This window comes from Bos indicus x Bos taurus, chromosome 16, assembly GCF_003369695.1.
Source record: "Bos indicus x Bos taurus breed Angus x Brahman F1 hybrid chromosome 16, Bos_hybrid_MaternalHap_v2.0, whole genome shotgun sequence".
Lineage (NCBI taxonomy): Eukaryota > Metazoa > Chordata > Mammalia > Artiodactyla > Bovidae > Bos > Bos indicus x Bos taurus.
Window position 1 is genome coordinate 57,685,739 of NC_040091.1, and position 16,095 is coordinate 57,701,833.

The 16,095-nt window shown below is 44.1% G+C and overlaps 1 protein-coding gene across 1 annotated transcript in view; it reads left to right on the plus strand.

Annotated features, from left to right (window-relative positions):
• The first annotated feature begins 4,481 nt into the window (after positions 1-4,481).
• The window catches only part of BRINP2 (BMP/retinoic acid inducible neural specific 2), a 143,071-nt gene continuing 131,457 nt past the window's right edge, over positions 4,482-16,095 (plus strand). Inside the window, exon 1 of the mRNA XM_027565416.1 lies at positions 4,482-5,310. The gene's annotated coding sequence lies outside the window, so the exon portion shown is untranslated. The remainder of the gene's footprint in view (positions 5,311-16,095) is intronic.

Here is a 16,095-nt window from a genome sequence, read left to right on the forward strand (position 1 = left end):
TTACTTTGCCTATCTATAGTTTTTACATGATTACATTTTTACATACTTTCTCATTCACAGTCACAAGAAAAAGGGTACATGGATTAAACGTCCATTTAGAAGAGGACGGCAGAGGATGAGACGGTTAGATAGCATTACCGACTCAATGGATATGAATTTGAGCAAGCTCCAGGACATAGGGAAGGACAGGGAAGCCCAGCGTGCTGCAATCCATGGGGTATCAAAGAGTCGGACACAACTGAGTGACTGAACAACAACAAATTGAATTGGAAAGACTTGGAATTTGTGGAAGGGTCGAGCAAGAGGACTATGCACATAAAAAGAGATAGTATATCGCCAGGGCACTGGATTCCTGTAAATATGCATACACTGTGATGTGGCCTTTTCTTAGGGAAGTAAACACCTAGAGATGGGGAGAAGTTGAAGTTCACAGGAACTAGAGCATCTCTTCTGTATGATGTTTTACTTTTAAATGGGACTGGGAGAAATTTGTATACATCTAAATAACTACCTTTGTATACAGGCAACATGATGTAGAGAAGCAATAGACTTGAAGTCAAGTCTCAACTCCATAATTTGCTTCTTTGGAGGTGAGCCTGGAACATTATTATTTTGCATATTAATAACAGATAGGTTTATTACTACATATCCATCAGTGCAGCTTTTAATACCACTTTAAACATGCATATCATCCTAGAGACAAATCAGTTTGAACCTGGACTATTCTTATCTTCATTGTCCCCCTCAATAAAATGGGGCCACTGATCTCTGCCCATCCCACAGGTTATAGAAGTACAAATACTTATATTGACTAAGACACTATAAAATAGCAGGTTCTGTCATCTCCAATCCTGACTTTCTTCCTGAGGTCTGACTTCCATATTCCAGCTCCAATGGCCTTGCTCCCTGACTCATAATAGCTTTTGAATGCTTCTCCTGCTTTTAAACTCTTTCTTAGACAGCTACCAGGTTGATCTTTATTAATCTTACTTTCCTCATGCCATTCTAGTTTTTCTTTTCCCACAGGATAAAGTTCAAACACCATAGTTTGGAAATTCAAAAACTTTTCCAAATTTCATACTCTTTATTCTGTTAGATGTTGTGCTTACTACACTGTCCGGTTCCCATTCCCCCGCAACACACAAACACATCCCCACCAAATTAAAGTCCGCAACCCATTTTTACTCCTCCCATGCCATTCTGTCCACCACTCAGTGTTCTCCAGATCCTCTCTTATCTGCAGATGAATCTCAGCCCTTAGCTATGAAGTGAGACTTTCCATCACTCCCTTTACCCATAGGTCCCTTCACAGAGCCCTTATGTGCGTGCACACGTGCACACACATGCACACACATGCACACACACACACACACAAAACCTTAGAAGGTCAATGGCCATTTCCCAACATAGTGTCTTACATTTTTATTAGCAAAATAGAACATTTTTATTAGCAAAACAGAAACAATAATGCATGCTTTTTAGAATAGGTGTGAGAAGGAAATGAGACTATGTATATAAAGGATCTAAAATTTTGACAGTTGGTGCTCATGAGTGATAGCCGTTGCCACTCTTCAATTATTTCAGAAAGAAAATAGGCTTCAGAACTTTTTTCATGAGATTTTTTTCCCAGGTAGTAACCAAAAGCAAATCAAGTGACTAATACTCTTTGGCATATACCCAGGATAAATGATATGTCCACCAAAAGAATGTACAAGAACATTAATTGCATGTTTACTCATGTAAAACAAAAATGGAAACAACTCAACTATGCATCAATAGGAGAATGAATAAATAGCATACAGTCATGTGATGGAATACTACACAGCAATAAAAAATATTGTGCAACAATGTGGATGAATTTTGCAGACATAGGGGAATGAAACCAGACACAGAAGAGGTTATCCTCTAAGATAAAATATTTATGAAATTCATGACAAGGTAACATTACTCTTTGATGCTGGAAGTCAGAATAGTGGTTATCTCTGCAGGGAAGGGAGTTTGGACTGAGAATGTCAGGACAAGCTTCTTGGAAATGCTGTGGGTAGTGATCACATGGATGCATGTATAGGCAAAATATATCAAACTGTACACTGATGGAATTTGTAATGTCTAGTTCAGTTCAGTTGCTCAGTTGTGTCTGACTCTTTGCAACCCCACGGACTGCAGCATCCCAGGCCTCCTTGTCCATCACCAACTTCCGGAGCTTGCTCAAACTCATATCCATCAAGTTGTTGATGCCATCCAACCATCTCATCCTCTGTCATCCCCTTCTCCTCCTGCCTTCAATCTTTCCCAGCATCAGGGTCTTTTCCAGTAAGTTAGTTCTTCACATCAGGTGGCCAAAGTATTGGAGCTTCAGCTTCAGTATCAGTCCTTCCAATGAATATTCAGGACCGGTTTCCTTTAGGATGGTCTGGTTTGATATCCTTGCAGTCCAAGGTACTCTCAAGAGTCTTCTCCAACACCACAGTTCAAAAGCATCAATTCTTCAGTGCTCAGCTTTCTTTGTGGTCTAGTAATGTCTAGTATACCTAACTAAGCTGTTTTTTACATGGCTTTGGACACGACTGAAGCAACTTAGCAGCAGCAGCAGCAGCGGACCCTATAGAAGAAGAAAGCAGATGCAATTTTTTTTCTTTCTACAAGTTGTTTTCTTGTCTCCCAACTCTATACCCTTTCCTTCTTCTTTAGAGGTTTTGGAAATTTTAACTTTCCTTCCCTGAAGATTGGTAGTCATTTGTTCAACTTCCCCTTTCCTTTACCACTCCTTTCTACTATTTTTTTTTATAAGAGTCTCGAAATTTGGTGTCTTTTCACCAGGGAAAGTTCAGGGGGCCTCTGTCTCTAGGAAGCGCAGGAGTAAATAACTCAGCAGTTGGATAGTAACAGATTTAGACTTTCACTGGTCCACTTCCATGTTTTTATCCTCGGGACTGCTCTCTGACATGTTTTGTAGCTTAAGGCGAAAAGATACCTACAATCCAGAGAGGGAAGGTCAAAGCTATAAAAGATGCAGAGGAGAGAGTAGAGGTGAAAGAGATGAGTGGAGCTAAGGGGTATGTATGGGAGGAATATTTCTCATTTTCCCCATTCACTCAGAACAGCTGGCTTCCTGATGCTTTTTAGATAATCCTGGTATATACTACTTCAACATTCGGTAAACCTCTGTCTGCTTTTCTTTTTTATGCTTCTTTATGAAAATAATCCTTAATGTTGGTTTCCATTTTTAAATGAAACTAAATCAAAAGACTTCTCTCCCTTTCTGACTTCGTATTTTCCTCTCCATATTTTCCCCATCATACAAGTTAGTGTGAACCCCTCACATCCCTTTGCCAGCTCCAACCCCCAGCTCTTCTGTTGAATTGGATTCTTTCTTCAACTATTACGCTCCCATGCTCTGCCAAAATTTAGTGCAGTATGCTAGTTAGCTGGAAATATTAATTCAGTTTTGCACCCTCATTAGGACATTTAGAACTATATTTCATATTTTTTGATTCAAAGTTAATATTTTTTCCTTTACTCTTTCCTTCCCACCCCCATCTCTCTCTCTCTTTCATTCTTCCTTTTTCTCTCTCTTCTCTCAATTCACAGGCTCAGCAACAGCACCTGCTTCACAGAAACACAGAAACAAGGCTGTTCCTGTTCTGACTTCTCTAGTCTTCCTTTAAAAACCAAGTGGAGATTCCCTCTTCCTGACACACACTAAAGTGAAAAGAGGCATGCCCAAGGAAAACACCACAGGCAAAACAGTTCACTTTGGGGGAGGCAGGACATTTTTTCCTCTTAATTTCGCCCCAGAAACCTAAAGTTCTTTACTTTGCCTTTGTCTTCACAGTCCTGGTTTGGGGACATAATGTTTCTTGATTTAGCTGTTCAGAGTCTCTAGATCTCTTTCTCTGTCTGCTCACTGAGTTCCTGCTGTCTTTTGCCTCTCTCTCTCTCTCCTTGATCTATGATGTGTGTACATGTATGTGAGAGAGGCAGAAAATACAATAAGATAAAGATTCTCACCTGGGCAGTGATTTCTAATTAAGTAATTCAGGACCGTGACCAAGAGGCTAAAATGCACAAAACAACCAAATAAAACCTCAAATTAGAAGGAAAATGGTTCAAATGGGTCCTTATCTCTGCAAGTTCTAGTTAAGCAAGCAAACAAAATGGTCTGGGACAAATGATTATGGAAACTCAGAAGAATAGAAGAAAATGTAATTAGCTTCCAAGCGTCTTTCTGTTCCTCAGCCTTCTTCGACTATCCAACTCCCCAGTCATGAATTTATCCAAGGCTCCCTTATCCATACCAAAAAAAAAAAAAAAGTCTCTGCTGCAAAGCTGGGAGGGTTAACAGAGCTGGTACCCCAGCCAGCCAGCTAACCAAAGAAGACAGCCGGTGAGGCCCCGAGCCCGCCCCCAGTCAAGCCTCCCAGCCAATGGGCGCCCGTGGGGAGTGTGGAGCTGCGTCTCATTGGCTGCCCACCTACGTGCATTAGAAAGAAAGCGAGAGGCAGGCAGGGGAGCATTGTTATCTTAAGACACTCATCTGGTGTGTGAGCCTGCAGGTGAAACTGCTTAGGTGAAAAGCGCGGAGTCGGAGCGGGGACACGCTGGGCTACAGCCTGGGATGGAATCCGCCCGCCTCGGAAGCTGCTCTGCTCGCGGCTGCTCGGGCAGCGTCTTCGCTGAGCTCAGAGGACACCGTTAGCATTTGCCCGGGGATGTGCACCTGCCGTGCGCGGCGAGCGTCCGGGCAGGTCTGCAGGCAGCCGAGGGAGCAGTGAAGCTGGAGGAACTGTCTCTACCCATGGGCAAGGCAGTAATTCCGGGAGACAGACAGGGCGAGTGAGTCTCTACAGAGTTGGGAGGAAGGCACGAGCTTGGCTTTCTCTTCGGTGCAGGGATAGAGGACTCCCCGGGTCGGGGTTGGTACTTTCCTTCCCTCTCCACCCGCGAGCGCCCCGACCCAGCGTCCGAGCCCCACTTCAAACATGCTGTGGATGCCAGGCATCCTGGCTGCTCAGCTGGAAGAAGGCAGCAGGCAAGTGGTCTGACGGCGGCGCGGCGGCGGCAGCGGCAGCAGCAAAGCGGGGAGCAAGATTTGAAAAGAGACATCCGCTCCCTTTCACACGCTGAGCGGGAGGCATTCACGTTTTCCCCAAATGAGAAGGAGCCACGAGACATCATGAAGTAAAAACTTTGGAAAGCTGCCATTGGAGATGTTGCACAAAAACCTGGAACCTTTCAGGAGTCTCCTCCCAGGCGGTGGAGGTTTGGGGAGCAGCTGATAGAGCAAGGAGGGCTCTTGCAGGACTCAAGGTAACAGTGCAGGGGGTTGGTGGTTTTTCTCCACCGCCCTTTTTCGTTGTCTTTTTGGTGTGTCTCTTGATAAGGGGATGCTTTTGCTCTCCTACAGCCTTCTTGTCCTGGTGCCTGGCAGTTGCAGGCAGAGGGAATGATCCCCCTCGCCTGTCTTGTGGGGCTGAGCAGTGGACTTTGGGGTTTAGCTTGAGACCGTCCTGTTATTGCCTCCTGGTGTTGGTTGCATGGCTGTCACACGACTTGGGCACTCTGCCTGACCTATATTGCTTTTGCTTGGTTTAAGTCCTCAAAGTTAGTGCAACTCCCATTAGCTTCAGAAAACCTGTCAGGCTGCATAATTGCAGAAGATGACAAGGACTTCTGCCTACCCAGCGGATGCTGGATTGGACTGTACATGGTTCCCTATGTTTGGGACGGGCCCCCAAGAGCTGAGGTCGGCATACACGATCCACACGTTCACAGATATTCACACATTCCTAGAGCTCTATTCACATGTCCATAGAGCTCCCTGGCATGTCTGTAGAGGCCTGTCTCTTGCTCCCACGCACATACAGCCAGGAACAAATAAAGATTGAAGAGTGAACCCTGTGGGTTGCAAATAGTCTCCCCAGGGTGGCAGCAGGAACCCCACTGATTGAGTGGAAACTGGTAGCTTGCTGGGGACACTGGGGAGAGAATTGCTATGCTGGAAGGAAGGGCACGCTGAGATTATCTGGCCATCTTTCTGGGTACTCATCTAATGCTGCCTATGGTATGTGTGTGTGTGTGTTTGTGTGTGCCTGTTAACAGCTATATGAAGGAAGCAGGCTGCCTCTAGAAGCAGCATGCATGTGCAACTCCCTGCCCAGGCCCCAGATGCCTGGAGTGTTCTGCCTAGTAGGAACATGAACTTGGGAGCTGCTCTTCCAGCCCAGAGGAGTTTTCTGCTCACCAAGCAGTCCCTCTGCATGGTACATATTTATCCAGGGTATATAGACCTAAGCCAAATATCAACTAATAATCAAGCTAATGCACTGTAACATGACTGAACAGACCCCATCCATAAAGAACTGTGTGTGCTCTTCCTCGCTCTCGGAGTCAGGTGCCCTGAGCAGAAGCAAATGTTTTTGTTCAAAGGAGAGCAATTATAACAGGCCAGGCTTCTAGCTGGGCAATCTGAGCCTCGTCCAGCAGGGACAATGATCTGTCAGCATAGAGCCATCAGGAGAATAAAAGGTATGTTGTAAGTCAAGTATTTCTGCCTCTGTCTTCTCCAGACATGTGCAGGGCGAAGAGATTCTCTTTCTGACCATGCTTCCTAGAATACGTGCAATTGCCAGTGTTAACCAAGAAGCTAAAGTATTTTACAAAATCCCCTGGGGGGCAGTCTGATGACATCAGACGACAGCAAAGTGATTCTGGAGTTTGTGTGTTTTCCCTCTTGGTTTCACACAGTTATGTGTATGTTATTTGTTGATGGCAGGACCCTCTGGAGTTCCCTTCCATCCAAAATAAGTTGCTTTGCAGCACTGGGGGCATGACCAAGCACTGCTGTCACAATGATCCTGAAATTTTCCATCACAGCTGCTGCTATACATATATGTGTGTGTGTGTGTGTGTGTGTGTGTGTGTATACCTTCTTTTTAGCTTCTGACTACTTGCCTACTGTGGGGAAAAACGCATGCTTTTTTCTTCGAGGAGGGATATGTTTTGAGTTGGTAGAGAGCCTGGATACTGTGAAATGTTTGAGGAAAAAGCAAATATCAGACCATGGTTTTCCCTGCTGGAGGGCAGCTGGCACCAAAGGGTTTAACAGCTGTTCTGCAGCCATGGAGAAGACAGTAGCATCCCGGACTCTTGCTTCTCACTCCTCCCCAAAAATGGGGCTGGCTTTGTCTCCAAGAATGGAGGGATGTGTGCTGCAGTGTGGCCACAAGAAAGGAGGAAAGGAGGGATGGGCTGGGGAGTGAGGAGGGTTCCTGCTCTGTTAGCATTGGGCCAGACTCAGAGATGGGCGATGTCTTCCCCCATTTAGGCCCTTAAGATCATCCTCTGGGTTTTCCCTTCTGGACTTCTAACAGGTTGTTTACTGAGCAAGACCAGAGGGCAAAGAACATACCTGCGTCATCACCTCCTTCTGATCCCCTTTCCCAAGACACAGGCTGGCCACTGGGGAGCCTGGCACAAAAACATCCTCTGAGACGGTGCTCCAAAATCCCTCCCCAGCTCATAAACAAGAAGTAATCTGGAGGGACTGGAGACATCTGTGTGGGTACTTTCTGCTGAGTGGGATGCTTAGTGTTGAGGGTTCCTGATTAGTGTTTTGTTTTCTCCACTGTGCAGATTATTTTTGGTGATTCAACTCTTTCTCTTAAATAATAAGACCTTGTATGTACATTTTACAATGGCATACTTTTCCAAAGGGCTAAAGGTATTTTAGGGAGTTCATCTAATTAATCTTCACATGCCTTATGGTCTCATTTATCTTTGATTACCCTAACAAGTAGAGCTACAATGAGTTTAGCCTCCTTCTTGGAAAAAGGAGGGCAGAGGACCTTGGAAGATGAACTAGTTTACTCTGAAACAATTCAGGGAAACTACGGAATGGGGTCTGGGTCTCGTCACTCCTAAATCACTCCCAGGCTCTCCAGGTATCTCCTAGGGAATGGTTTAATTGTGGTAGCCATGATTTGACTCAGCTGTTCTATAATTCGCAGGAATGGGAGGCTGCAGTAACCTAGGACTTCGCCTCTAGCACTGACCTAAGAGCTACGAGGGATACGAAGTCTTATTAAGACCTTGTCTTTGCCCTCAATGATCTTACATTCTAGTTAGGAAAATAGGCTTACATCTGGGGAAAAGGTAAATGACAACATACATTCTAAACAGCCATTCAATACAAGAAATTCACAAGGCTGACCTAATTCATCTACAATCGATTTGTGCAGATAACAAGAGCTCTCAATATTCCAAGGAAGGAAAATTTGAATTGTGCCTTGGGATAGAGTGGGATTTGTTTGGAGAGGAAGAGATGGTAAAAAGATCCCAGTTGACAGAGAGGCTCACTGCAGCACAGTTGAGGAAGCTGGAAACTTCAAGGCTTGCATGTTTCCATGGGATTTGCTCTAAGCCACTTCTCCACTTGGATCCTGGTAACTGCATACATCTGGGTTAATTACTTGAAGCATAGAGTGGCCTAGGGGAAGCTGCCCTCACATGAGACGGAGGGATTTGAAATGTTGGACATCTCATTAGACACTGAAAATTACCTAAGCCTTCTACCCACCCTCAAGTCTAATCCATATATTATAGGAAAAATAGTGCTCAAGGTCAGAGAGCTTTTCAACAGCATATCAAAAATTTTGGAGAAAGATATTGGGGAGGGGAGTAGGCAAATTTCAAGAGAATATGAGAAAATCTCATATTTTTTTTTTTTAGACTGAGAATCTCCTGAGAGCGAGAGCCTTGATTTTCCTTCATTTCCTGTTTCCCCACCCAAATATCCCTATTGAGGTTTACTTGGAGCCGGCAAAACGCCAAAGCCCTCAGGCGTTTAGCATTGAGGAGACTTTCCATCTTAAGATTCTTGAGCGTGCCCATGTACATAACCTCTCATCTTCCCTCCTTTTCCTTTTTAATAAAACATATGCTGTAGCAGTCACCAAGGAGGAGACCACAAAAGCAAGAGGGTGGGTGTGGTATTGCCCGCAGCTGTACCACGAGGAACTGTGATTGCTCAGCTGAACAGCAGAGGGGGGGAGTCAATCTGCCAGCCAAGGAAGGGCCAAGGGCTGCCTGGCACCTGGAGATGGCTCCGACCTGACAGCCACACACACTGACTCCAGTCATGAGCCTTGTTTTCTAGCGAAGGGGTCAAGGCAAACACAGAACTGGTGAAACCCTATTCCTCAGCCTTCGCTTGGTTTGAGACCTTCATTCACTCTACCTGTCACTGGTTGCTTCGGTGGCCCCATTCTGACATGGACAAAATTCCAGTGGGGCCCTGAGAACTGAATGACTTACCTAAAGTCACTTCATCGTGGCTCTCAGGTCAAAAGGAAGGTCCCCAAGAACCTGGTGGGTGTGTGATTGCTTAGCCCCAGGAGTTCACTCTGAGGACAAGTCCTCAGGGATATGTACTTTCTCTTGAAAATTCTCCCTTAGGCCTTGTTTTCACCTTTGTTTCCTATGTTAAGTGACCCTGAGTTGGTTGGTGGGACAGAGGCCCTTTATTTTATTCTCAAGTATTGCCTGCCATGTTTGGGGGCTAACCTAGAGGTCCAGGCCCATGGGCATGTGGTTAGTGACTGTGGGCCAAAGCCCCTTCCATTTGGGGGTGAAGAGAGGCAGCCCAGTTGTCCTTCAGCCTGGGGGCTGCGAGGGATGGGTCTCATTTCAGTGACTAGGATGCAGGCTGCTGTCTCTGTAAACTATTGCTCTGCCGTGCAGATGGAAGTAAAGTTGAGGAACATCATTAGAGTATGGAATTCTCAACAGCCAAATGTTCTATCATTCCTTTCACTGAAGCTCACGTGAAACATAAATATACCTGGCATGCTGGATTAGGTGAAGGTGGGCAATCTGATACCTTCCAGGACTGAGCTCTGCCCCACACTGTAGTACTCATATGGCGGCTACCAGCCACGTGTAACTCTTGAGCACTTGCAGTGAGTGTCGAAAGTGTAAAAATGCACACTGAGTTTTGAAGACGTGGCTTAAAGGAAGAGAATTTCAAATACCACAGTTTCTTTTAATATTGATTACACATTAAAATTATACTGTATATATTAGGTTAAATAAGATATATTATGATTAGTTTCACCCATTTCCCTTTACTTTCTAATGTGGCTATGTGGCTCACATTATATTTCTTTTGGGCAGTAGCAGCCCAAAGAATGTCTGTCATGTATTTCCAAAGTTGAAAGTCAAGGAGGGTACAGTTAGCTGAAGCTGGCTTGTTTGATGGTGACCTTACCAACTGTGACTCAGCCCAGTCTTAAGCATTTGTAGAGCATTGCTGCTCCCAGTTCACATGGAAACAATTAGCAGGTAGGAGGCCTAGGAATTTTATCCTAATTTTTTTGTGGTTCTGCCTGACAGTAGAAATATCCAAGTTAAATATCTTTAGGGTCTCACTCTAACATGTGAGGACACAGTAGTTGGGATCAGCTGGGTCTGTTTGACTTTCAAATCCCCTTCTTCCTTCTCATGCCTATCATATCATCATCTTTCCTTGGGAGAGTTTTCCTTCAAACAATATGTGTTGATGGTTTGGTGGGGAGAAAGAAAAGTTACCGCTGTGTGTTAGAGATTCTTTTGTGGACCTATCAGTAAGAAGAATGGGGAGAAGGCATAATTGTTGAATTTTATTTATTAAGTACAGATTTGAACACTAAAGTCCACCCATTGTTATGTTCTTTATTATTATTTGTTGCAATAAGGTTTGGCCACAACTGGAATTCCTCATATTTGCTTAGCCTTCTATAGTTTACAAAATGCTTTATACGCTTTCTCTCAACCAATTTTTACAACATCCCTGTGGGGTGGTTAATATCTCAATTCAAATTTTTCCATGATCTGCCCCTAAACTTTATTTTCTGATCCCTCTCTTTATATGCACTTCATTCAATCTTGCTTAATCAAACTGGTTTTCTTACTGTTCTTCAGTGTTCACTGTGTAAAGTAGGGATCTTAAATGAACCTCAGTTTTATCATTTATAAAAAAAAAATAATGCCCCATATCTCAATCTGTTCTAAATATTAAATGAGATGAAATACATAAGAAGCCAAACACAGTTCCAGGCACATGACAAATGTCAACATTCTTTCCAACCAAACATATTTCACTTTGATGATTGCCAAGATTAAAATTTCATAGGTTAACACATTATGTACCCATTTCACACACACAATGATTCCTCTCTCCAAATTCCCTGCTTTGGTTAATGGGAAGACCAATCCCCCAGGGCCAAATTTAAGACATACAGGTTGTCCTGAGCTCTGCTTTCTCTCACACAGCTCCTCCCTTCACCCCCAGTTCAGTTCATTCACTCAGTCATGTCCGACTCTTTGCGACTCCATGGACTGAAGCATGCCAGGCTTCCCTGTCCATTACCAGCTCCCGGAACTTGCTAAAATTCATGTCCATCAAGTCGGTGGACCACAACCTTATCTAACTCAATTAAACTATGAGCCATTCCATGTAGGGCCACCCAAGACGGACGGGTCATGGTGAAGAGTTCTGACAAAACGTGGCCCACTGGAGAAGGGAATGGCAAACCACTTCAGTATTCTTGCCTTGAGAACCCCATGAACAGTATGAAAAGGCAAAAAGATAGGACACTGAAAGATGAACTCCCCAGCTAGGTAGGTGCCCAATATGCTACTGGAGGTCAGCGGAGAAACAACTCCAGAAAGAATGAAGAGGCAGAGCAGAGTCAAAGTGAAAACAACGCCCAGCTGTGGATGTGACTGGTGGTGGAAGTAAAGTCTGATGCTGTAAAGAGCAATATTGCATAGGAACCTGGGATGTTAGGTCCGTGAATCAAGGCAAACTGGAAGTCGTCAAACAGGAGATGGCAAGAGTGAACATTGACATTTTAGAAATCAGCGAACTAAAATGGGCTGGAATGGACGAATTTAATTCATATGACCATTATATCTACTACTGTGGGCAAGAATCCTTTACAAGAAATGGAGTAACCCTAATAGTCAGCAAAGAAGAGTCTGAAATGCAGTATGTGTGTTCAGTCTCAAAAATGACAGAATCATCTCTTCGTTTTCAAAGCAAACCATTCAGTATCACAGTAATCCAAGTCTATGTCCCAACCAGTAATGCTGAAGAAGCTGAAATTGAATGGTTCTATGAAGACCTACAAGACCTTCTAGAACTAACACCCAAAAAAGATGTCATTTTCATCATAGAGGACTGGAATGCCAAAAGTAGGAAGTCAAGGGATACTGGAGTAACAGGCAAATTTGGCTTTGGAGTACAAAATGAAGCAGGGCAAAGGCTAACAGAGTTTGCCAAGAGAACACACTGATCATAGCAAACACCCTCTTCCAACAACACAAAAGAAAACTTGACTACACATGGACATCACCAGATGGTCAATACTGAAATCAAATTGATTATATTCTTTGCAGCCAAAGATGGAGAAGCTCTATACAAGCAGCAAAAACAAGACCAGGAGCTGACTGTGGCTCAGATCATGAACTCCTTATTGCCAAGTTCAGACTTAAATTGAAGAAAGTAGGGAAAACCACTAGACCATTCAGGTATGACCTAAATCAAATCCCTTACAATTATACAGTGAAAGTGACAAACAGAGTCAAGGGATTAGATCTGATAGAGGGTCTGAAGAACTATGGATGGAGGTTCGTGACATTGTACAGGAGGCAGTGATCAAGACCATCCCCAAGAAAAAGAAATGCACAAAGGCAAAATGGTAGGTTGAGGAGGCCTTACAAATAGCTGAGAAAAGAAGTGAAAGGCAAAGGAGAAAAGGAAAGATATACCCATCTGAATCCACCCCTACACCCAATCAATTCCATCAATTTGGACTTAAGGAGATCTACCTCCTGCTGATCTCTCAAAGCCGTCCTCCCCTTCCCTCCTCCTCCAGCCCCTATCTATCTGGCTCTCATCCCTCTCACCTGGACTTGCCCTGTACTTGGTCTCCCTGTCTCCTTTTTTTAAGGACTAGCCAACCCAGCCTCTGGCTGGAGTGATCTTTCAAACGGGTAAATGCCATTACGCTCTTTCCTTTAGTATGGTTCTCCTGTGGCTCCTCACGGCTATCAGGAGAAAAACCCAAGTTTGTTAGCATCACAAAGAGGAGGCCCTTCACGATCTGGTCCAGCAGCCTCTCCATGTCTCTGTTTCCTTACCCCTTCTCAGTTCAGCTACCTGAACTCCAGGCAGTTTCCTCAGTATCCCAAGCTGTCAGATGTGCTGTGTTGCTTTTGTGGAGAACCTTCCCTTGCCCTGTGGTCTGTTTCTTGAGGGTTACTAAGCTTTAACACTACGTAAGGATACTCTCCTTATGGAAGAGAAGACTTGCCCAAGACAAGGAATTAACTGCCTCCTCTTCTACACCCCTGCACGTCTCACTCAAACTCTGTTTTTGTACTATACCCAGCACACTATAGTTATCTGTTCCTATGGCCCTCTCCTGTACTCAGAGGCACTGTTGGGGTTGGAGTTCTAAGATGCATTTGTCAGGAACTATTTATTCAGAATATTATGGATACGGTATGTACCAGGTACTCTTCTTAGGCACTGGGAGTTCTGCAGTGAATAACAGATAAAAACCCTGCCATCAAGATGCTTACACTCTAGAGGATGATAATCATGATGATGATTACTATTGGCATGGCTGATAAAAGAGGTACTTTATGTGTAGTCCTTATCTGTCTTACACAGAAGTACTTACACTTTAGTAGGACTTATGTGTCAGGCCCTATACTGAAGGTTTTACGTATATTAACTCATTGCCTTCATGTCATGATTCTATCATTCTCATTTTAATAAATCTTATATTCCCATTTTACAGATGATGAATTGGAAGCCCAGGGAGGTTAAACAATTTGTCCAAAGTCACACAGCTAGTAAGAGGTGGCTGACATTCTAACCCAGTTTAGATACTGAGTCTATATTGTTTATTACTATATATCCATAAAGAGAAATATGTAGACAAATAAATGAGATATTTTCCGTGCTGATAATGAAGAAAAGCATCAAAATAGAGCACAGTAGGAGAGAGTGATTGAGGAAGATGTCTTTGAGAAGGGAACATTTAAATTGGAAATGGATCTGTCCGTTTGCATGTGTGCATGCTAAGTCGCTTCACTCATGTCTGCCTCTGTGAGACCCCATGGACTGTAGCCACCAGGCTCCTCCATCCATGGGATTCTCCAGGCAAGAATACTGGAGTGGGGTGCCATGCCCTCCTCCAGGGGATCTTCCTGATCCAGGGATGGAACCTGTATCTCTTATGTCTCCTGCATCGGCAGGCAGGTTCTTTAGCACTAGCGCCACCTGGAAATTCCAGGTGGGATAGAATCTGGGGTCTAAAGGAAAAAAAAACCTTGTGGACTCAGTAATCAAGTTCTGGTGGCTGTAATGTAATGAGCATCCGCCACCACTGAAGGCACCGGATTTGGTCCAGGCTGGGGGAGGGGGGGTACAGTGCAAGTGCTAGGAAGCAGCCCAAATGTTTGCAAGCCTCTCTCCCGTCAGTCCACTTGTCCTTCTGTTCTTTGCGGTTAAGACATGTCTCACAGGATGTCTGGTTGGCTGCTCTCCACAGAGGTGGGAGGTGTGGACACACACGCACGCACGCACGTGTGTCCCTGCTGCCGAACCACTTGGTTTCATGCCTCTCCTGTGAATGACGTGTCGCTCAGAATCTTAGTCAAGTGACAGGCACAGGCACAGCAAAAAGGCCAGAGACGAGCCGGTGGCATGAGCGAAAGGGGAAAGGAAAATTATTTTTCAACAAGACAAGAAGTGAATTGGACTGGAGGGAGAAATGGGAATTTGACCAGGGAGGGGTATACAGAGGGCAGTGCTTCTGAGATGCTGACAGTTGACCTGGATGGTAGTCTGTGCTATAATTTTTCATATATATGTATATATACATGCACATATATACATATATGTTCACATGCACTACTCCACATAGATACACATACATACATATGTATCTTTTCTATAAATATTTCTGGTAAAAAGATTAAAAAAATAAATGATTTGGAGACCAGATAAAACCTGGGAGGGGGCAAGTTCATACCTATTTAATATACATCTGAAGCATACTTGATAAACACTGTACTAGGCTTTTTTTGAAACCTATATTTTCTCATTTAATTTTTTACTATAACCTTATGAAGTGTCATTCCTGTTTACAGACTGAAATTGGGGAAGGAAAAACCCAGAGATTCTTGCCCCTGTGCCATGCCCTCTGCTTTCCTCCTAGGAAAAGTTCTGAGAGTCAGCAAGGTGGGGAGAAAAGGCTCCTGATTTCGGGGTCAGACAAATTGGGCTTTGATCTAGTCCTGGTCACTCGGTAGCTGTGTGACCTTGGATATATTACACAACCTCTCTGAGCTTCAGTTTGCCCATATAGTAAGATGGAGAGGCTATCCCCTTATATCATGAAGTGCAAACATCATGAAGATTAAAGATGATGTTTGAAAAACATCAGCAATGTGCCTGCCACACAATGGGCTTTGAGAAAATGACAGCTGCTGGTTTTGTATCCCTAAGTATTAAATCTCACAAGACGTTGACTTCCTTAGAGAACAGAAATGGCATTTAGCTACAGTCAGTGAGGGTCAGGTACTAGCTTCAGGATTTGCTATTGGACACCTGGCAGCAGTTACCATGTGAAGTGCTCACCAGGCATCGCTCATTTAATCATCTAACAACACTTTGAGAAAGGTTGTTATCTTCTGTTTATAGTTGAAGAAATTTAAGTTCAGGGATATAAAATAACCTGAGGTCAGCAGAGCTCACGTTTGAACTCAGATCTGTGAGATCCCCAGGCCCATGCTCTTCGACACTGGACTTTCAATGTGATCATTGTCTTAGGTAGCATGCAGGGGAAAGGGCGCCTTTGTGGTCAAGGTCGGGGTAGCTGCTCTGAGGACAAGGCTAAATCGGTTAGGAGTGGGATGGAAGCATTGTTAAACCCTCGGGTATTTCTGGAGCAGGTCACAAGGCTGGAGCTACAAAGTTTTAAGTGCAATGCTTTACACACATTGGGTACTTAAGATGTATGGGCTGGATGTAAGTGCCTC